Below are 22,650 nucleotides of genomic sequence, written 5' to 3'. Positions count from 1 at the left end.
AGCCACACTACAGAAACGTAACATGAAAGAGACCTGAACTGATTTACATCAATTTGAATTTTTAGCAGCTCAACGGCCAACTCATGCATGCATTTCGTGCTTCTTTCTTTTTAAACAAAATTCAGGCACCGTTGCCGCTAGTAATCTCTGCGATCGGCGTAAAACACATCTCGCTCTACTAAATTGTACGCCTTCTCTAGCGGCCAATTTGCGCTATTTTCTCGAACCATTCAATATCAGAGCTGCTGCACCGGGGATGCTTTTATTGGGAGTATAAATGTTTTATTGTCACACGTTTCACTTTCTCGTCCAGGTATGTTGTTGCCTTCGGCCTGTGATGTTTGATGCTTTCGGCACCCACCTTGATGTTAACAGGGAGCTTCACGCCTGCCCTGTTGAACGCTCTCAAGGCCCATATCCAAGCCACTACGTGACCCTTGCCGGCGGCGCTGCCACGGCCAAAAAGCTTGCCGTCCTTTTCGGTTGGCACAAACGGATTCGTATGCCATCCATCGGACTGCAGAGAGAAGGCACCGCTCAGCACTCACCGGTCATGCTCTTTTTCCTACCAACTCATGTCAAGGAAACTACGTTGGGTTATCAAATAAAATGTTCAGCTACTATTGTCATGCCTTAGCCCTGGGACAAGACAAAAGGTCGATGTGTTTTTTGCCTTTCCTCTGTCACCTGAGTACGGCGGAAATTACGTCAACATTGTGAAAGCTTTGTTACCGATCATTTTACACTGTTTTCTTTCAATATCTGCGGCAACTCTTCAAACTTAGGAGCTTCCTTCATAGTGCAAGCTAAAAAGAATAAGATTTTGGATGATAGCCTTTACGGCGCGGGATAGCAGCTTGCTCGAAAATGTATCAATTATATCCTCGTGGAAATACAAATACTGACACTTCTCCGCTGCCTTCTCGACATCAGTAAGTATTTTGCTTACTCTCTTGCTTTGAAAAGGCGAAATGCGGCGTTCCGACTGGAGACCGGACGCATCGATAGAGGATCCCTAACGGAAACCGTGCAAATATTGCTGCTTCAAACCAAACGTCATCGCTTTTCGAGTCCCCGCTTCGAAAAAAGTCGCTGCTGATTGTTGAACAGAACTTTACATTCTATTTTTGCGATGCGGAAATAAGTAGAAAACATTTATCCCGTACATTTCCCACCACGTGCCGTGAGCACCCACCCATTTTTTTGGCCACTCACATCGCCGTCAGCAAGAGGAGATTTAAATGTGACACCGATTACTTTTTATCGTATGTTCCTCTCTAGATTCAATAGCTGTAACTATAATAAAACTGACATAGCCAGCCATATTGTTACCGGTGCCCTTTTGAGAGGAAGTGTGAGCCCATGACGAGCTGAACTTATCACCAGATTTATTCGCGCAATTTACCATTACCAGATGTACTTTCCGCAGTTTCGATAATGTTCAAGTTTTTCGACTCATCGGCGCATTTCGACCACTTCATAAATAATTACCAGATAAGCCACTAATATCTAATTCCGACTCCAAAGTAAGCATTACTTTATCCGCCTAATTTTTAAATTGACAGCTGGCATTTTACCATGCACTCCACTCACATGCTTCCACTCTGGCCTTCTCATCCTCGAAGCCTGAGCCATGCACCAACCAATTCACTCCTGTAGAGTGGAAAATGTCGCTTTGTCGTTCCCATCTCGTGGCATTAGAAGTTAATACCCAGTGCTCACGCGAATAGAAGCGCCCCTATTATGCAAGCATATTCCTTGCGACAACCAGAGATCATCTTCAGCGGAAGAATAACTGACTTTAATAGACGCAGACATTGAGTGAACGATAGTAAGCCCTTGGTACCTTCTCAGCAGGGTGGACGTCCAGGTAGGCGTAGGCCAACACGGTCTTCTTCTCCTTGTCATCACCTGCGCACCCCAGCAGAAGCGAAGGCGCGGGCAGGTGGCTGCCGTCGGGATACCTGTGGCTGTCCAGGGGCTCCAGATCCACGCAGACGCCTTCACCTTCGAGCAGCTGTTAAGAACGCTACATTGAGCATTTTCTGGGATCTCGAGCGGCACGATCTTCACGACGGAGAATGCTTCCAGAGGTAAATGTTCGATGTGATCGCACTGCATCGAGTGACAAAGATAGAGGTCTCGGGCCGGTCTTAAAACATTCACTGCAAGCTCGAGGCTTTTATAACAATACTAGGCCGTTTCGGTAGCCTTCAAAATAAGACAAAGAAGAAGGCGCGTTTAAGTAGCGGTCAAGCGTTATGCTGTTTTGCAATTCCTAGGCGACGAAACGCATTCGCCTGGCATCCAACGTATTTCAGCGATCTTCTGTTGGCAGTTTGTATCCACTTGTTAGCAGCTGTTGTTCCTATGAAGCCAGTACGCATTCTCGTGGGTGACAAACCAAGCAAGTTTCTTGAAAAAGCAAGCAGGGGGGGGGGGGGGGGGTACTTCAAAAAAAAAATATCTAGAAAGCTGTAAGGCACGTGTTGTCGGTTTCCGACATCAGCTGTTTCACAAAAGCAAATTCATTTCTAGCATAGACGAGCAACGTAATTGAGCAACATTATATCAGATCTTTCTAGCCCTCGTCTAAACTTGATTTTTTTTGTATGCCTTCATTTCTAAACATCAAGATGGCGCTACTTTCTAGCCACTGGCCGTCGAGATGTGCCTCCTAGAAATGTGCTAAAATTACCCAGCACTCAAAATAGAGATAATAAGACGTTAAATATCACTCAAGCGTCCCTGATAGAGCCACTAGGACCTAAAATCAAGAACGACGACATTTTTTTACGAATTGCAACCGTAAGACATGAACAGTACTGCTTCCAAACAGTGACAAGCGAATGGTTCACGACAGCCACATGTGTGCACTGTTTGCCTTCTTGCTCCACTCGACGCAGCGATCCAAGTCGGTTCGATGCTCCTTCTGAGCCGACACGCTAGGTATGGCGACCAGCTCCTTGAGGGACGCCACGATCGCCTCTTGGCTTTCGTCAATGATCCTGCAGAGGACAGCCTTCGTCAAAACGGTGCTTGCTAAGGTGCTTCTCATTACGCAGTGCGCCAGACTTTGTTTACAGCACAGCGATAACCAATGAAAATTATCAACCAACTGGATATATGAAAGCGATTATGATTAAACGCCAGCAACCTGTGTCCAAAGGCCAATAGCTGCCCAGTACATTGGCAGCGATAGTGCCTGCGAAGACTCTGACACGCCGTGCGAAAAAAGAGAAGAGAAAGCTGCCATCTGTGGAACTTTCACAATTCGTGTGTTCATCGCACGCACAAAGCGGAATTCCCGCTCAGCCTTTAGGTCGAATCAAGGACGAACCAAGGACGAATCACTCAGTTAAGCCGCCGCAGTGCTGAGTGGCTATGGTTCTCGGCTGCTGACCACGAAAGACGCAGGTTCGATCCCAGCCACGGCGGTCGCATTTCATTAGAGGTGAAGTGCTAGAAGCCCGTCTACTGTGCAATATTAGGACACGTTAAAGAACTCCAGGTGGTCGAAATTACCCAGAGCCGTCCACAATGGCGTTCCTTATAGCCTAAGTCGCTTTGGCACGTAAAACCCTAAATACCAATCACTCAATTAAGCCACGTAGAAAATTTGAGCCATTAGCTGCTATTTATGAAGCCGTGCGAATATCCACTTAGCAATTTGCGGCTAGCATTAGGGGATTAAACGTTGGTCATTTGCTTTAGAGCACTTGACTAGGATAGTAAAAGCAAAAGGCTGCGTACTGCTGTCTAAGAGCATCAGATCATTTTTCTTTGAGTTCATACTCGCAAAAGGAACTTGAATTTATCTGCGCTTTATTTTGATACGTAAAGCCTGGCTCATTTATCTACCACAGAACAGAGGTCGTACTCTGAACTAACCGGTTGCCGTAACAATCCTCCTTTTTCGCTATTCTCAATCCTCTGAGTCCATGGCACGAGAGAACCTCCTAAACTACACCACGTTTTAAACTGTGGAGGCCGAATTTCTGTGCACGAAATGGAGAAAAAAAAGCCACCTGTAAGCTCCACTTAGCACCAGTCACTGCAGAGTTCATCTCTATGGTGCCTGTTTCTCTGCCTTCTTTCTTTGACCCCTTCATTCATTCTTTTTTTTTTCATGGGGCGTTGAAGATATCTACCTTGATGGCGCCAATTACTGTGTTTCTTCGCAAAACATAGGCAGATGCTACAGCCTTACCTCCTGTCACTATCTGCCGGAAAAAAAAGGCATTTGAGGAAACTAAAAGACGCAGTAACTCATTATCACATTAAGTGAGGAGAGTTGGCAATGGCTTCTTAGATTCATCTTTTGTAGTGAACTTAGAGATGCAGCCATCACACAGAATAAATGTGGGTCCCCGGAACTAGCACGAACTGTTTCTTAACTATGAATTTTCTGCCTTTCTTCTCGGTGGGCATCTCAACCGCGCCGTAAGGAAAGGAATGAATGAGTGAATGAAAGAATAAAGAGAAAAAGAGGTGCCGCATTAGAGGGCTCCGGATTAGTCTACCACCTGTGGATGTTTAACGCGCATTGCACAGCGTCTTTGGCGTTTCGCCTCCATAATGCCGGAGGCATATTATTGACCGCCCTTTTATTCAAAAGAAAAGGACTTGACTCTCATGAGGTGCGAAGCGTGCGCTCTAATACTAACTCATTATTGTGATACGAAGACCATGCTATAACAATTTCAAAACTGCAACAGAAAGATTTGTTAGCCCTTACCTGAAAACTGAAAGTAATTCTTGCGGTGTATTTGTGCCGGCCATTTTAGCTAGGCTTTCGTGTACTTTCTGAAATGCAAAAACGCGTCGTAAAAATAATCAGTCCCTTAAAATCTCATCATTCCTTAAAAGCAATAAGAAAGCATAGACGACTACTCCCACGATGCGAAAGTAAGTTGAACTGAAGTATTTTGGTCGTCTAGAGAACCGTCGATGCACTAGTGATGCAATTCGACTGATTGCCACAACCCATAAAAATGGGATATTTAATGTGTCACTTCATAAGGTAGTAATCATCAACATATATACCGACACTAAATGCTGAAAATCTCACTAAAACTCCGGAAAAATTATGGGAGATTTGCATAGTTATGCCAAAATCCGAATTAGGTGCTCTAGCTGTCCGGTTTTCACTTCGGTTGCAGTGTTCAGATGCAGTGTTCACGGATGGCAGTTGTTCCGATAGCGATAATGGGTTAATGTGCATGTATGCAGAGAATTGCTCACTCTCTACATTCACAGATCCTTGGGAGTCCTCCTAACGTTACCGGTGCAGTGGTGCAGCGGTCAAGCTATGCGCCACTGCCCTTCTATGGCAGGTGCCGCCATCGGTGGGACTTCAATCCTGCACACACATACTGATCCTCATGAAATAAATTAATTAGCGCTATTCAAAATGATTGCATCCCTTATGAATCTACCCATGCGGCTGTTATACTTATAGGTGATTTCGGCGGTGGGGTCTCCGTACACTTTCTGCCTCTCTGACAACTGACATTTAAAATTTGGTTTCATACATATCCTTGGGATACCATTCAGACAGTGCTGTGAATACGCAATAACCTCTTTTGAAAAATAATTACTATTATCACTTCAACCGTCAGTGTCATGCCTATATCGAACCAAAAACAAAATTCTGACGTACACTTCACTCGTCCCTTCTGTGATAGAATACCGCATAAAAAGCTGGCTGCCCTACATCAAACAATACATCGACAGATAAGTGAGTATCCAGATTTATCTTCAATAAATACAGCCGATATGAATCACCCATACGGCTTCTGCAAAAAGCATCCCTTCCCACGATCTAGACATGACCCTGATTATTGCAGCTTAAGTTTCTTTTTCTGTTCTTGAATGACAGCAAAAAACTTGATAAATCTAGATAACTGCTTGAGCCGAAAACGCGAGTCAGAAGAACGAACCATAAAAAAACGTCTAACCGAACACAGATTCCATCGTGAGACATTCAATTTTTTCCCCCACATGTGATCGAGAGCGTAATTTGTTGCCTTCTGGAATTTTAAACCAGATGTCGCTTGAAACATTTGTATCCCATTTTACAAGATACATTAAAAATTCTTAAAAACATTGTCACTATGTGCGATTAACAGTGCTGCTTCATTTTCCTTTTATGTGAACCCGAGCCTTTTACAGTCTCAAAGTTTGGTTTGGCTTACGGGGATTTAACGTCCCAAAGCGACCCAGGCTATGAGGGACGATGTAGTGGAGGGCTGCGGAAATTTCGACCACCGGGGGTTCTTTAACGTGCACTGAGTACACGGGCGTCTAGAATTTTGCCTCCATCGAAATTCGACCTCCGCGGCTGGGATCGAACCCTCGTATTTCGGGTCAATAGCCGAGCACCATAACCACTCAGCCACCGCGGCGGTTGGCCTCAAAGTTATGCCGACATTATGTATTAAATAAAATAAATAATAATAAGCAACATCGAGCACCACAAGAATAAGCTTTTCGTATTTCTTTGCACAACACAGTAGGGTAAACACTACTCGCAAAAGCTACGCAGCCACAGGACTTCTCCCGGGCGCGTATTGCCAAACCATATTCCACACAGCACTAAAGCAGACGTCACCTGCCGCGGGACCCAAAAAAAAATGGAGAACTCTGGTAGCAAGAAATCATCACAATTAAAAGGACTCACTTCCATTAGCTCTCTGGAGTATTTTTTCCTGCACTAGATAACGACCTCAGGGTACTGGCAAATCCAGATGATCTAGTAATTTTAGCAACGACAAATCCGATGCTTTAAAGTTGTTCACTTGAATGAGCAGTTGAAAGAGTTGCGGTTTATAATTTGGATTGTCAGTATCTACGCCAGCTGATTCTGCTCGTATTCCACGGGCACGTGAGCTGACGAAGTACTGCCTTGGCGTTCCATTGAGAGCCTATAAGCACAGCCGAGGTTACTGAAAAGATCACATATCGATTTTATAGCACAATGCTCAAGCTTTAGCCCCACAGTGTCTATATTATAGTTATTCTGGAGGGCTACCGCCTGTAGCAGATTTCTAGCATCAAAACTCTATTGTGTTTTGTTTGCAGATCATTCACTGCGCCAGGCTTTGTACCCACCGTTTTCATAGAGGGTTTGCCACTTTACCCGAATTTACCCAGTGTACTTAAGCCGAGGAAGCTCGGGTAAATTCGGAGGAACATCGCGCCAGCTGTAGCCAATGGGAGTAAGGTGGCAGGTGGCAATTCAATTAATGATTGGTCGTGAGAGGTTTCTCGGGAAGAGCAGCGCCTCCTCTATTTTTGAGGAGGCGCTCGGACGATCAACATGGATCTCACAATTTCCACCAGTAGCTGTGATAGAAACAGGCACTTGCCAGTGCAGTGGCGCATCGCTTACCAATTGCGCCACTGTTATTAGTGGTTCGAGGACTCGCCACTATGTGTGAATAAGTAGAGAATGATCAGTTCTGCATATATGGGTGTTAGCCCACTAAAGCATTAAGGCGGAGCGTAAGCGTCCCCGTCCAATTGAATAATGAACACTTGCTTTTGCACGCCTACTCGATTTAACTACTTTAAACCCCTACCACTTTTTCTGTGGGGTTCCTCCTTTGAGCCCGTAAGACGTGACCATCTTTTCAAATTCAAATTCAAATTCTCCTTATTTGAGCCTCAGATACAGGGATATACTGAGGGCCGTAGACTAAAAGCCACACAAACGGCTTGATGAAGTCTGAGGCCCCAAACATTTGGCATAGGCTTACACAGCAAAAATTGTATGCAGTGCATGAACACAATGTGCACATCGTAGAAGGAAAAGAAAAGGAAAAAAGAAAGAAAAACTAATCTGTCAGCTTTTGAGGGCATAATTCATTCCATCTTTAAGTACGGTAGAGATCTTTTACATGCTTCATTTTCGAGGGTTGGTGTGGTCTTGCATACAAATTTAGTTAATGCTTTGCCTACTATGTTTCGTTCGTTTTTTGTGTGTGTGATTGTCTTTGCTCTTGTGGGATTATGCATAAGGTGTACTTTGCTGTAAGGCTTCCAGAAGTCCTTTTGTCAACTGAATTTTTACTTTCAGCGTTGACAAAAACCTTGTCCAAAGACTGGTTTTCAGTAATTTCCCTTCCACCAATTTACCGTTCAATATATTCTGAACTTGCTACAAATTATGTACTTGTACGAGTGCGTAAAATGTCAGTTTCACCGTGCGCAAAGAGTGTCGTCTACAATTAATTAGCTGCACACCGAGAGCTTGCCCATGGAATCATGGCGTCAGAAGAAGGAAGTTTTGGTGTCGTCGGGTGATTGCCGTCCAGGTGACGCTCCAGAAGCGATTGGACAATTCTTCTTTATTTGTATACACTCAATTTTGTTATGGAATATCTCACAGCGGACACTGAACGAGCGAATTAATTTGACATCGCATAGTCCACGGTATCTAACTGCTTTGAAATACGTTCAAGAACCCCTAGACATGTTCTGTCTAATTAGACACCGTAGACTAAGGAAATGCCGCATGATGAATAAGCATTGCAAATTTTTTGTTTTTACTAAATTCTATTTCAGCCAAATTATTGTTCATATTCAAGTACTGTGTGACCAGACTGACTTCGAACCAGGGTGATGCTCGCTTTTGGTGGTATGCTCAGCCATGCCTTTCTTATATTTATTTTAGTACATCGACGTACTTCGTTTCGCGATGATTTCATTATGCTTGCTGAAGGTTTTGTAGATGGCTCATGCACGTAGAAAATTATATTATTGCATTAAATGCTATTTAAAAAACTGCGTAGCGCAGTAAATTAAAGCTGTCTATTTTGAGCTCGCAGGACAGCAGGTAGAACCTTCTTCTTTCATCTAAATTTTGGTTCATGGCTTTAGTCTCCTTAAATTATCCCGCAAGCATATCCTTTACCAGTTAGGGGATTCTTTACCAGTTAGGAAGCATTCTGAAAATCTTTGGAGGCAAATGGCTCAGAAATCATCCACTATTTCGCATGGGCGCGTATTACCGTTTGTGTTGGATTCCGAAATTCTTTTCAGCCAAAACCATGTTACGTGATCGCCTACACAAACAAACACACACGCACACAAAATCTTACACACGCGCGCGCACGAACACTAGATTACAAAATAGTGTACGCGCAATAGCAATTTGTTCATGCATACCTAGATCCTGCTTTTTGTGAAATAGCTGAAGAGGTTATCCCTTGGGCGAAAAGCCGTCCTTCATATATGCGCCGATATCGTGAACAAATGGAGAATAAGTGGAGCGGTCTTCGCAGGATGCATCGTACCGAGTGGCATTTTGCTGCTTATTCTCTTCGCTAAATAATCGCGCAATAACCTGCTGTGTCTGGACCGGAGGATAGAGATCTCACAGGTCTCTTGCGCGGAGGCGGCCACTGCGCGAAGCTGAGAAGTTTGCCATTATGACGGTGTTATACGAGCTCATTGTGAACCGCGCAAGAAGAATGTGCTCCGAGCTCTGTTGTGGCAAGATAGCATATCAACGCAATGCGCAGCACTGGCAGACTATGCACAGCATAGAGCCTCAGTCGACCACTCCTTTTCTATTTTGTCCAGAGTTCGAGAAAAATCCGTCTGGTCAGGCATGATGATTATATTGTCACGTAGTGGTGACGGCAGTCGAAGCAGCGATGAAGACGGACGAAAGGATCTTCTAAAAGAACTGTTTATTGGGCTGACTTGCACCCAAAATGGACTGAATCACTCGGCGGCGGCGAAGCGACAAGCGTGCTCGGCGGTCGTCGAACAGAATGCCCGCCGCTGTCGGCCGTGCTCAATTTAAAGCTGATAGCGAACATTCGAGATAAAGGGCGCAAAGTTACTAGAACATTCCGGAACAACGTAGAATCAGCTTTGCCTGGCTGCGATCAATCGAGATAAATCTAGTCGCGTCTTGCATCGCAAACAAAGCGATAAGGTGGTGTCGCGGCAGATTTGAAAAACGAATAAACACTGCAAATATTCGCGGCATTACTCCCCTCTCAAAGAAGCATCGACCCGATGCATCAAAACAAATAATGCGACTAGTAAGGGAAAAAAAACGGATCTTGCGAAAATAGAGCATGGAAATGCAGCGGCCTTTAGCGCGCATAATACGACTTCAGACGGACTACATGGACAACTTCTGGTCGTACGCGGCGTCGCTGGGATGCAGTCAGTGCGTCAGGGATGACTTCATAATCCAGTTCACCCAGCCGACGAAGAACCTTGTACGGGCCGAAATAGCGGCGCAAAAGCTTTTCACTCAATCCACGGTGGCGAATGGGCGTCCACACCCAGACTTGGTCTCCTGGCTTGTATTCCGCGTTGCGTCTTCGTAGGTTGTAGCGTCTGGCGTCGGACCGCTGCTGATCTTTGATCCGTAATCGGGCAAGCTTTCGAGCTTCTTCTGCGCGTTGAAGGTAGGCGGCAACGTCGACGTTCTCTTCTTCTGTAACGTTGGGCAGCATGGCGTCTAGCGTGGTCGTGGCATCCCTGCCATGGACGAGCCTAAAAGGCGTCATCTGGGTGGTCTCCTGCACTGCGGTGTTGTAGGCGAAGACGACGTAAGGCAGGATGACATCCCAGGTTTTATGTTCGGCATCGACATACATAGCGAGCATATCGGCGATGGTTTTGTTCAGGCGCTCGGTCAGTCCGTTGGTCTGCGGATGGTATGCAGTTGTCCTCCGGTGGCTGGTTTGGCTGTAGCGCAGGATGGCTTGCGTGAGTTCCGCCGTAAATGCTGTTCCTCTGTCCGTGATGAGCACATCGGGGGCGCCGTGTCGAAGAAGAATGCACTCCACGAAAAATTTGGCCACTTCTGCTGCTGTTCCGTTCGGTAGGGCTTTCGCCTCGGCGTAGCGGGTCAGGTAGTCGGTCGCTATGATGATCCACTTATTTCCAGATGTTGACGTTGGAAAAGGGCCAAGCAAGTCCATGCCAATCTGCTGAAAGGGTCTTGAGGGAGGTTCAATGGGGTTCAGAAATCCTGCTGGTCGTGTGGGAGGAGTCTTTCGTCGCTGACAATCTCGGCATGTTTTCACATAGTGTGCGACATCGGCAGACAGTCGGGGCCAGTAATACTTGTCTTGAATGCGGCGGAGGGTGCGAGTAAACCCGAGATGTCCAGCTGTCGGCTCGTCGTGTGAAGCCCGTAGAACTTCTTCGCGGGGACAAGTAGGTACAACAAGGAGGTAGGCTGTTTTGTTCGCTGTAAAGTTCTTCTTCACAAGGACCTCATTCTGCACACAGAAAGAAGACAGTCCTCGCTTGAATGAAGCGGGGGGTGAAGAAACCTTGCCTTCCAGGTACTCGATGAGGCCTTTTAGGTTGGGGTCCGAGCGTTGCTGCTGAGCAAAAGAGCTTGCGCTGATGGGTCCCAGGAAGGCGTCCTCATCGTCGTCCAGCGGCGGTGCATCTACAGGGGCTCGTGAGAGGCAATCGGCGTCAGTGTGCTTGCGTCCGGACTTGTAAACGACGGTGACGTCAAACTCCTGGAGACGCAGACTCCATCGAGCGAGTCGGCCAGAGGGATCCTTCAAATTGGCAAGCCAGCAGAGCGCGTGGTGGTCGCTGACCACCTTGAACGGCCGTCCGTAGAGGTAGGGGCGGAATTTCGACGTAGCCCAGATGATGGCAAGGCACTCCTTCTCAGTGGTCGAATAGTTAGCCTCGGCCTTAGAAAGGGAACGGCTAGCGTATGCGATTACCTTCTCCAGCCCGTCACTTTTTTGAACGAGAACGGCGCCTAGTCCCACGCTGCTTGCGTCGGTATGAACTTCAGTATCGGCGTTTTCATCAAAATGCGCAAGGATCGGTGGGGACTGTAAACGACGCTGAAGTTCTTTGAAGGCTTCTGCTTGCGGCGTTTCCCATTTAAACGGCACGTCTGCCTTCGTCAGTTGGGTCAGGGGCTCGGCGATGCGCGAAAAGTTTTTCACAAATCGTCGGTAATATGCGCATAGTCCGAGAAATCTGCGCACTGCTTTCTTATCGGCCGGCGGTTGAAACTGTTCAATAGCGGCTGTTTTCTGCGGGTCTGGGCGTACTCCTTCCTTGCTAACGATGTGGCCTAGAAACAGCAGCTCTTCGTAGGCAAAGTGGCATTTCTCTGCTTTCAAGGTTAGGCCAGACGACTTGATTGCGTCTAGTACTGTTCGAAGTCTTTTGAGGTGCTCTTCAAAGTTCGAGGCGAAGACAACGACGTCATCTAAATATACCAGACAAATCTGCCACTTCAGGCCTGCCAGCACTGTATCCATTACTCGCTGAAACGTCGCTGCTGCGGAACAGAGACCAAATGGCATCACCTTGAACTCAAACAGCCCATCCGGAGTTATGAATGCTGTCTTCTCGCGATCTCTTTCGTCGACCTCAATTTGCCAGTAGCCGCTCTTGAGGTCCATCGATGAGAAATATTTGGCGTTGCAGAGGCGGTCCAGTGTGTCGTCGATGCGGGGGAGGGGGTAGACGTCCTTCTTTGTTATGTTGTTCAAGCGGCGGTAATCCACGCAGAATCGAAGTGCGCCGTCTTTCTTTCTCACTAGAACAACCGGTGCCGCCCATGGGCTGTTTGAAGGCTGGATGACGTCGTCGCGAAGCATTTCTTCGACTTGGTCCCGGATGGCTTGTCGTTCTCGCGGAGACACACGGTAGGGGCTTTGACGGAGAGGTCGGACGTGTTGATCCGTTATAATGCGATGCTTGGCAATTGGCGTCTGTCGCACCTTCGGCGATGTCGAAAAGCACTCACTGTAGTTTTGAAGCAGATTGCGGATCTGGTCTTGTCTGTTCCGGTGCAGGGCTGGGTTGATGTCGAAAGTGGGCGAGTTCTCTTGGTCAGGCGGATCTTCTGCGGAGGGGTCGGAGAGGGCGAAGGAATCTCGTACGTCAGATATTTCGTCGTAGAAAGCAATCGTCGTTCCTCTGTTAATATGCCGGTATTCTTCGCTGAAGTTAGTCAGCAGTACTTCGGCCTGGCCATTGCGGAAATGTGCGATGCCTCTTGCGATGCTGATTCCTCGGTCTAGTAGCAACTGCATGTTCCCCTCGATGATGGCTTCAGTGTTTATGGCTTTCATGGCGCCTACGGTCACGATAACGCTTGAACGGGGTGGGACGCTCACTTCTTCCTCCAGGACACTTAGGGCAACGTGATTTTCCCGAGTTTTCATCGAAGCGATGGCTTCGATCATCCACCAGATGTCACGTAGTGGTGACGGCAGTCGAAGCAGCGATGAAGACGGACGAAAGGATCTTCTAAAAGAACTGTTTATTGGGCTGACTTGCACCCAAAATGGACTGAATCACTCGGCGGCGGCGAAGCGACAAGCGTGCTCGGCGGTCGTCGAACAGAATGCCCGCCGCTGTCGGCCGTGCTCAATTTAAAGCTGATAGCGAACATTCGAGATAAAGGGCGCAAAGTTACTAGAACATTCCGGAACAACGTAGAATCAGCTTTGCCTGGCTGCGATCAATCGAGATAAATCTAGTCGCGTCTTGCGTCGCAAACAAAGCGATAAGGTGGTGTCGCGGCAGATTTGAAAAACGAATAAACACTGCAAATATTCGCGGCAATATAAAATGAAGAAGAAGTCACTGACCATATTCGAAAAGAATAGACGTTTGGAAACCCGTACGGGTTTCTTGTTCGCAATGAGATGAACAGGAGCGGTCTTTTCTGTTTAAGTATAGTCAGTGACTGCTTCTTCAGTTCAACAAATTCTTTTATATTATCTCCTGCCAAGGAAAAATCAAAGAAGGTGCTAAAAGCTATTATGTGAAAAATTCAAGCCTAGAGCTAGCATGGAAGTGGGATTTAAAAGAAACTTTTTGATTCGAATAACTACGAAAACTTAATAAAGATGTGAATACATGCGACTAAGACCGACACCGTGTGTCTGCTCTATATGCGTCATGTGCTATTTGTGCACTTTCGCGAAGGATATTATCGATTTTTTCTGTAGTGAGAAAGCTGGAAAAAGGCATTGTAGGTAAACGATATTCACAAAATTTTACTCCCTACCTTTTATTCGCAGTGCAATAAAAAGAAATTCTTAAATATAAGAAATTCAGTCCTGCAAACGATTGACGACAGCGTCGTGGAACAAATGGTTCAGTGCACAGAGATCATGCTGTTCGTATAAACTGTTGTTCATATGCGGAGCTATAGTGCCGTTGTCTTCTTCATGGCTAGGGTGCGCGAGATCTCAAGGTTTGCGAAGCTCGGGTCGCAGATTTAGGGTCGCAAAGCTCGGGTTGCAAATTCCGACACCTCCAAGAGAGAATATTTATGTAAACCCGATACCCAGACACATGCACCACGAGCGGCAGAAGGATAGAAGGATGGCCAGAGCCAAAGCACCGGCAAAAAAAAAACTATCAAACGAACCGGAAGTGGTATACGTGGGCATCGGGGCCTATGCCGAGCCAGGTAGACTCACGATCTCTGTGGTCGACAACCAGAAGAGGCCAATCGTCAGGGCTCCAATCTAGGCCAGGGATCCTGCGGAAGCAGAATCACTGGCTATAGCCACCACCATCAAGACTTAAGACCAACAAGGCAAGTCATCGCACGTTGTGACGGACTCGCAAAAAGCCTGCAGGGACTACCTTGCTGGAAAGCGTCACGAAAAGGCGAGCACACTATTAAGTACACTCTCACACTCACACAGACTAGCATGGACACATGGTCACGAAGGCCTAGCCGGAAACGATGTAGTGAATGATCTAGCCCGAGCATTCATAAACCGGGTGTATCCCCATCCCTACCCCACCCCTCTCCTAGGACCGTATGGTGACCGCCTAGAACACCTTAGGCTAGAAAGAAGACATTTCTCACCGCCACACAAACAACTGTCCTCCTCGGATGCCACTGACTGGAGAAGAATACCAACAAACGCATATCCAAGTCTTCAAGTTTTACACAAGGTCAGACCCACACTACACCCAAGTTACTGTCCTTGGTGCGGAGCAAGCCCCACGCTCTACCATACATCTTGGGATTGCCAGGACAAACCGGACGAAAAGTTAATAGTGCCATACCCGACCCACGAGCAGTGGGAGGAGGCCCTGACCAGCGACAGCCTGGACCAGCAAGCCTTGATCATCCAGATGGTCCGCAAGCCAGCTGCCGCCAGCGGAGACCTGGACTAGGGGTCCCGCTCCTGCGAATTACTCTATTCTAAATAAAAGTTATCTCTCTCTCTCTCTCTCTCTCTATCTCCCCCTCCTCCCCCAGTAAACGAGAAAGATGACAATAGAATAAGAAGAAATAGGTGCCCAAAAACGAGCGAGAGATTAAAGAAACCACTTTGCTGATTTCTCCCCGCGATTCGGGATAACCTTATTATGGAGTACTTTACCGAAAAAAGCGAAAGAAAAAGTTCGATTCCTAATTTACCTAGAGGCTCTAACGTGTGGTCACGCGCGTTCATAAAACCGAAACGACAAGCCTTAATTCTATAGATTTTATAGCTTCCAGCACATGGCCGCAGGAAGCGGAAAAAACTCTCGAACGTGACATATATTAAATGTGTCTGCAAAGCAATTTCAGAAAAAAAATACAAAGCAAGCTCTAAAGCAGAAAAATCTTTCCTCAACTAAAAAGACTACTCTGACCCATTCAGCTTCTAGGAGGTATATAGTCATTAAGCCAGCAAACAACAGCGGTAGCATAGCCATGCCGCGAGCCGACAGATACAAAAAAGAGGCCAGCAAACAACTCAACAACAATTGCCACTATAAGAAACTAGACACCGATCCTATTATATGGTTCGGCAAGTAATTGTGAACAAACTTGCTCACCTATTTTTTCGGAACAACTAAATACCTAATCAGACTGCAACTGCTTACATCCAGACTGCAACTGCTTACATCCGTAAAACAAGCAGGCAGGTTTCTTTTACTTATTTGTTAAAATCCATAATGTTTACGCAGAATACTTATTTGCAGCAGATATCCCGTCAACATTATTCATGTAGACCTTCCTGTACTATTACCTTGCAGATATTCCAGCCCTCCCTCGTTCCTTTGTTCAGCATGTCCGAGATTCTTGGATAAATATTTTTAATATTGGAAAATTGAAAGGTAGGGTTCTGAAAATATTTAAGGTAATGGCTCATTCTTGCGGTGTGTAGCAAAACTTTTCTTTATTTTTTTTTCATCACTCGCATCGAGCAGTTAGGACTGCCACAAAAAACCAATGGGGAGTACTTTTGAAAATAGCGAGAACGTTAATAGGAAAAAAATGCAGGACTATATCGACGGGAGACCTGGAGATATATTAATTGTTACAGTGAAATCTTACAATATATAAAAAATTGAGTTCATAAACTCTTTCCTGTTTAAAACTTATTTTGTCTAGTATTGTTGGGTGTGATCGGCTCACTTAATGATGCAGCCATTATTTGAACTGACGGCTTACTGGTTATACTTGATGCCGCCGCTTTGTACACAAATATTCCCAAATATGAAAGGTTGAACGCGCTCTCGAAGGCTCTGACTCAAACTCCACATCCGCATGAAATTGAAGTGAAGTGTATCTCCCATTACTTTACTACTCTGTGTACTCAAGTAGTGAATAAGTACTGGCAAATAAGTATAACTTTGTGAGACAGGTCACAACTGGAAAACCGGCTTGTGAACGAAAACAAAGACGTGGGAACTATGCGCCCACGTACGCACATCACGCGTTATGAAAAGCAAGTATAGGCCGTTTTGTCTAACCGCCAATCACTTGTACACGCGCCACTTCGCGCTGTCAACAATTGGACACAAATTAGCTATCCTATGCAGAACAAGCATTATCTGCCACTGCATTGCTATAACAATGATCTGATTCGAAATCTAGAAACGCACATTTTCAATCGCGCAAACAAATGACAACAATTCACTTACATGTGTGCAAGCACCATCAGCCACTGTAACCGCAAGACAGCGGTAAATAGACGTGCCTGCGCTGACAGCACTAGCAATTCAGGCGAGCACCGCAGGCTCCATTTTATCGTTATAAAAATGTTTGGTCCAGTGTTCGCCACAAAAAAAAAGATAGTGACCCAATAACACGTGGAACACGCAAGTAGCGTTTGTCAAAGAAAAGAGCACGCGCAAGCGCAAATTGATTTCGTGCCATCAGAAATACGTCCCCGCTACCAGACCCTCAGCCGTTTCTTATGATATACATGAAAACTTGTCGCTAGCCAGTGCTATTTTATGTTATTTATTCTTTTTTTTTGCCTCGGTTTTGTGAGCTCTGGTTTCTGTTAGCCGAAAATACATGTTCACTTAAGAAGAGCTGATCAGCAGTGCTGCAGTTTACCCTCATTCTTAGTTTGGGTGAAAAGAGCCTTGTGGACTACTCAGGTTAATTTCTGAGCAGCTGCGTAGCCGTCCATAAAAGAACGTGGAAATCGAACCCAGCTCACCGCTGCACAGTCTACTTGCGACTGCTAAATTTTCTTCTGACCCAGGAAGCGAGTACAGAGCGAACGACCGGCTAAATGCGGACGGTCGACCTTAATCAGAACTGCAGAACTGAAAGCACCCACTCTAGCTGATTTCGAGATCTCAGCACCCTGACCAGAACAATTGCGGACGACTGTGCTAAGTGTACAAAACTACTCAGCCTACAGGGGGAATTGCTTTTATTCGTCGGGCGAGAAAAGCCAATCATGACAGTACCTTGACCATGCGGACTCCAACTAGACAACGCTGCGCGATCTGAGACTTTCGATAGGGAACGGGCATCTGGCGGCACGTTATTTTTAGCACGAAAGCGCTCTTCCGGTGGCTAAACCCTTAGCAAGGTCTTGCGATGTTTGTGGGTCTGTTCCATGTGAAATAAATAAATAAACCGAAAAAATATCCGCGACTGGGATTCGAACCCGCAGCGGCGCGAAAAGATCAGCTTCGCTGGCCATTGCACGAGAGCACAATGCTATCGCCGCGGCCGATCGTGCCTCGTGTTAAACTGCAACACGCTCTCGCGCTGTGCATTTCACACTGTCTTCTTCATCAACTAATACTACTATCAAACTAATATGTTTCTATATGTTACTATCAAGCTAATATGAGCTATGTGGTGTTAGTGACAGAGAGACATACGCTCTATGCATTGGCCTGGACAACGTTGTGGCAGAAACAAGGCCCTGCTCCATGGAGGTATTGCTCCATGGAGCAATACGCTCTGGCCTTCACGACATTGCTACAGAAAAGCAGCTCTGGAACATAGGCCGCCGATGTACATTGGGTAAAGTGCCATTCACGATTAGAAAGTTGAAGAGGCGGATAACTGGCTTCCTTGGTGAGTGGGCACCACAATCACGTTTTCAGGTACGCGGCGGTGGTGTGTCAGCCTACAAAAAACTGTGCTTTCGCACGATATTTCGTGCTTAGCTAGGCTAAACTGCCAGCCTTTCTTTAGGAGAAACTTTGCTGCGGTAAAACAAGAATTACATACACCGCTATTTGAGCCGACACCTTCATATGCTTGTATCCGGTCCAATGCAAAAATTACTAACAGGTTGAGCCGCAGAGGGTGGAGGGCTGGAGAAATAAATTATAATGTACGCCCATTAGTACCACTCTACTAGTACACGTTTACAAAATGCACACAACACAACTGAAAAGATAAAAATACAGGAGACTCCAAGATAACAAAATCAGGTATGCACGCATGCATTAGCACTGTAAAAAAATTACACGACAAGAATATAAAAACTAAAATTAAAACAATGCATCAAAGCAAAATTCACGAAGCGAGAGTTTTAGGTAGAATTTGCTTATCGTTTGTCCGTGGAAATGGATGGCATGCAATTGTTGTCTTTTACTTCAGACCTGAACAGCAGTAATATAATTATTTTATCTTAGTTGTATCCTTGTACAGATGTCGCCGAATGGAATTAGGGTGCTAAGGAGTTAGGGTGCTTTAATGGTGCTTTAAAGCATGCGTATGCGACAATTGTTTTTCTGCTTTGGGAGGCTTACAACGAGCACTTACGGAGCGCGTTGGCCGGCCACGATCCGAGGGCGGCACCCCTCTGTTCGACCACCCGCACGTTTGTAGCTGTAGCCTCCCTCATACGTGCAGCGTTCACAGCAGACGCTCCGCCTAGGCTGCATCCATGCCGCTCCCGCAAGAAGCATGGTGTTCCACGGCGCTGCTGGCAGCTTTATCATGTCACGGCTGCTACTTCACAGGCTCACACGGTGCTGTGATATGAAGTCATTTTCTACGTTTTCTTGAGACGAGTTTCATCGCGTTTGGAGGTGTCTTCTTTCGACTGCGCGGCTCACCTGACAGTGACGAAGTTGCCGCCAGGCGCGAGACATGTTCTACCAGCACGAAGTGGCTGCCTGATCGCGGACACTGGATGTCGCCACGATGACTCATAGTGCTACTAAGTGGAAGCCGGGATCCCTGGCTTGAATGGCTAGCGTAAAATGTCGTGGAGATGGCCGGGTGGTATAAGTACTCGGCAAATGAAGCTACCCTGTCCGAATCCCTATCGGGGCTACTGTGAGGAATAATTTTTTTTTTCTGCTGGGTGCCATTAGGACTCAAGGTTTCGGAATATTTAAAAAACTTCGAGTTCATCTTTGATACCATGCTTGACCTCAGGCTAATCGCGGTTTCCGGACTGTGGTCACTTGAGCCTGCTAAGAATTCCAGCAATATGCCTTGTCGTGCTTACCAACTGTTGGTCCGCTTTTCGTGGTTCTTTGGAAAGCAATATTCATTATAATCACAGAATGTCAAAAAAAGGAAAACTCCGCTGTTACAATCAGCTATACCTCCGGTTCGGATAATAGGTAAGATTACTTCATTTTTCGAGTTCCCGGTGGCTTATGTTTTTTAATCGGTCCATGCAGGCGAGAGGAAAAGTAGGCTTTACGACCACTTCTGCAGAGAAACCGGCATTGACTTCGGGGTTCTTTCTGAAGGAGAAGCAGTTCACTGAATGTAAAAAAAAAAAGAACAATAGAAACGGAACACTAATCTGGTCGAGAACGAAAAGTAATAGGAGCGCGATGGGCATATTGAACAGGCTGCCGAAACGCACTAAAGCAGGAAAACAAAAACGGGGTCGAGAAAGACGCTTACGAAAGCACACAACAACAAAAGGCGTGGTGCCTCAAAAGAAATGTCCTTCATCGTTCAAGCCCAGCTGTTTTCTGGCGATGAGCTCCAGTCAGTCGAGAGGCTGCGAAGACTTCACGCCGTGGCGCGCTCAACTCAACTGTTGGACCATCCACTTGAATCCCAATGCAGTCGTAGTTCTTGGATTTGGAGTGTAAAAAACCAATTACACGCTTCTTAACCCTTCCGCATCGGCTCCTTTCTTTTGCTGTGTCTGCAGTGGCTCAACTTTCTTGGAATGTTTCGCGCACGTGTGATCTAATTTCTTTGTGTTATCGGTGAGTTCACTTACGGTGCTGTCTGTTGGCTCAGGTTCCATTCACTTGCTGGGTATTTCTTCTGACCGCGCGCGTTTTTCTTCCCAGTCCAGCGGGTAAAAAAGTTAAAGAGAGATAGAGAGAAGACCAGTACCCGGAGCAGTCCAGTTTTGTTCTCGGAAGGAGCAGAGTGTGTTGGACAATTTGGAAGGATCCGAGACGATTTTGTAATGCCTGTTTTCTGCCTTGGGGTGCTAGCCGAAAAAAAGAGAAGGGTTCCTGTGAGAAAGCCGACTCTGATTGAACTTACTTGTTTACAGCACTGTTTACTTGTATTTCTTGTCGTTCATATAGCGTTTATTCTTCGAAACAGCCCCAAAATCAAATTCGAGACCAGGTAGGCGTTTGTCTGCTCAACGCTGATGACTTGACAAACTGATCAAAACCAGTCGTGCAAGAAAAATTACAAGAACCACTAAATAACGCTAACTACCAGTAATTTTACTTCAAAATAACCGCCTAATTATAAGATAAAATACATGCTCTGGAAACCAAGTAGCCAAGGACTGAGCCCCGACAAAAAGAAGACGTTAGTGTCTCGGCTGCCAATTACAGAGACGTTGTAATCGTCACAGACGCTTTGAGGCATATTTTACAACGTGAGTAAGGGAAAGCAGGGAACACCCTTTGCGCCGCAACATATAAGGTTATATTAGGCAGGACTGCTCCAGCACCAATTTCTTGAAAATTCCGAACAGCACTGCAGTGGACCGAGTTGTATAAAAACTTTGGAAGGGAATGCTTGGGGGCTCGAACATCGATGCAGTCAAGAACTTCGAACAATGAAGGATACGGGCTCATATGTCGGCCGTTTTGCCATTGGTCGTATGTGTGCATGCGACACTTCAGGCAGCAAAATATGGACGTTTTAATAACTCCTACCTTTGAAGCAGCGCTTGCTGTCTGCTCTTGTCCGCATCTTGACAGCAACAAAATTATCTTTGTGAAGTCTAAGCGATGCGACAAAGCAAGCGGGTGTTCTTAATTACCTTGGGAAGCAAGAAGTTCATAATAAGTTTAGGATGATGCGATTCTAATTATCCCCTTGCTTCCGTGTATCTACATCCATGTAATGTTTTTTTTCCTGTTTTCTTATTGCCCCGCCACCTCCCCTTCTTTTTACACCACTCCAAAGCACCACTAATTAGAGAAGTGTCAAGGCCATATATAGAATACCTTTAATGTGACCTTGTCAACCTGTCACACGGGAACTGGTTAGGAAAGCTCCCATGGTGCATGGCTTAAATATTCTTCGCTTTCGGTGTGAAAGTTGTGACTCGTGAAGTTTTAATATGCTCCTTGGATTGAAGCATGACGCTAGGCCGGAAGTTATTCCACTTCACACGCCAATAGGCTCTTTTTCCCCAGAGCCACGCTTGCTGTAATTAAGAATTCTGTTTGTGACTGTGATTTATAGTGTTAAATTTCTAACATTGCTTCTAAGCTGTTAACTTCGTGTAGGGAAAGGCACAGAAGAGTTAAAATGTAGAAAGTAATACCAAATTTCATATTCAGAAGGTAAGCAATACTTAGATGTTTGGATATTATTTTATATGTGTAGGTGAATTTTAAGAAAACCTGTTATCGTAACTCGCCAAAGAACAGAAACCTCGAGTATACTGTGAGTCCAGCGCACTTGCCAACATCTGGCGTGCCCTCATCATTTTTCATATGGGTTTGGGGTGCTTCGAATTGTACAGAACACAAGCATGAGTAAATTATTTTTATGATGTTGTATCGAAGCAGCAGTGATTAAGGACTGCGAGCAAAAACACGAATACGACACGGGCTGGGCGCCATGCTTTACAGAGGTCAGAAAGCTTCCGCTTAATTATTATTGGTTATAGTACGACGGGCGGTACTTCTCGTTGTATTGAACTGTTTCGGCTCAGTTTAAGCTTTTGATCGTGGAGCTGAACCGCAATGCTCATGTAGGGGCATCTTTTTTTCGATGTTATGCTTGTTTGCTCGAAAATTTTGCCAGATTGAAGAAAATAAAGTACTAGTGCTTCCTACGTAACGATCCTCAACGGAAAAAGAATGACACGCCAAAAATAAAATGAACTGATATATATATATATATATATATCTTTCCCTTATTGCCCCTACGTAAAAAACGCAGAGCTTAAAAAGGAAGGCAATACGTTTTTGGATTCTACCTGAATTTCTGAACACATCCAT

The 22,650-nt window shown here is 45.8% G+C and overlaps 1 long non-coding RNA gene across 1 annotated transcript; it reads right to left on the bottom strand.

Annotated features, from left to right (window-relative positions):
• Positions 1 to 2,890: 2,890 nt before the first annotated feature.
• On the bottom strand, positions 2,891 to 9,288 carry LOC144130422 (uncharacterized). Its single transcript, XR_013314095.1, has 3 exons — positions 9,172 to 9,288; positions 4,739 to 4,806; positions 2,891 to 3,008 (listed from the first exon to the last, which is right to left on the bottom strand). It is a non-coding gene; the product is annotated as an uncharacterized LOC144130422 (long non-coding RNA).
• Positions 9,289 to 22,650: the final 13,362 nt, after the last annotated feature.

This window comes from Amblyomma americanum, chromosome 4 (assembly GCF_052857255.1).
Source record: "Amblyomma americanum isolate KBUSLIRL-KWMA chromosome 4, ASM5285725v1, whole genome shotgun sequence".
Classification (NCBI taxonomy): Eukaryota; Metazoa; Arthropoda; class Arachnida; order Ixodida; family Ixodidae; genus Amblyomma; species Amblyomma americanum.
Note: the sequence above shows the minus strand (reverse complement) of the source record. Positions and strands in the feature narration are given on the sequence as shown.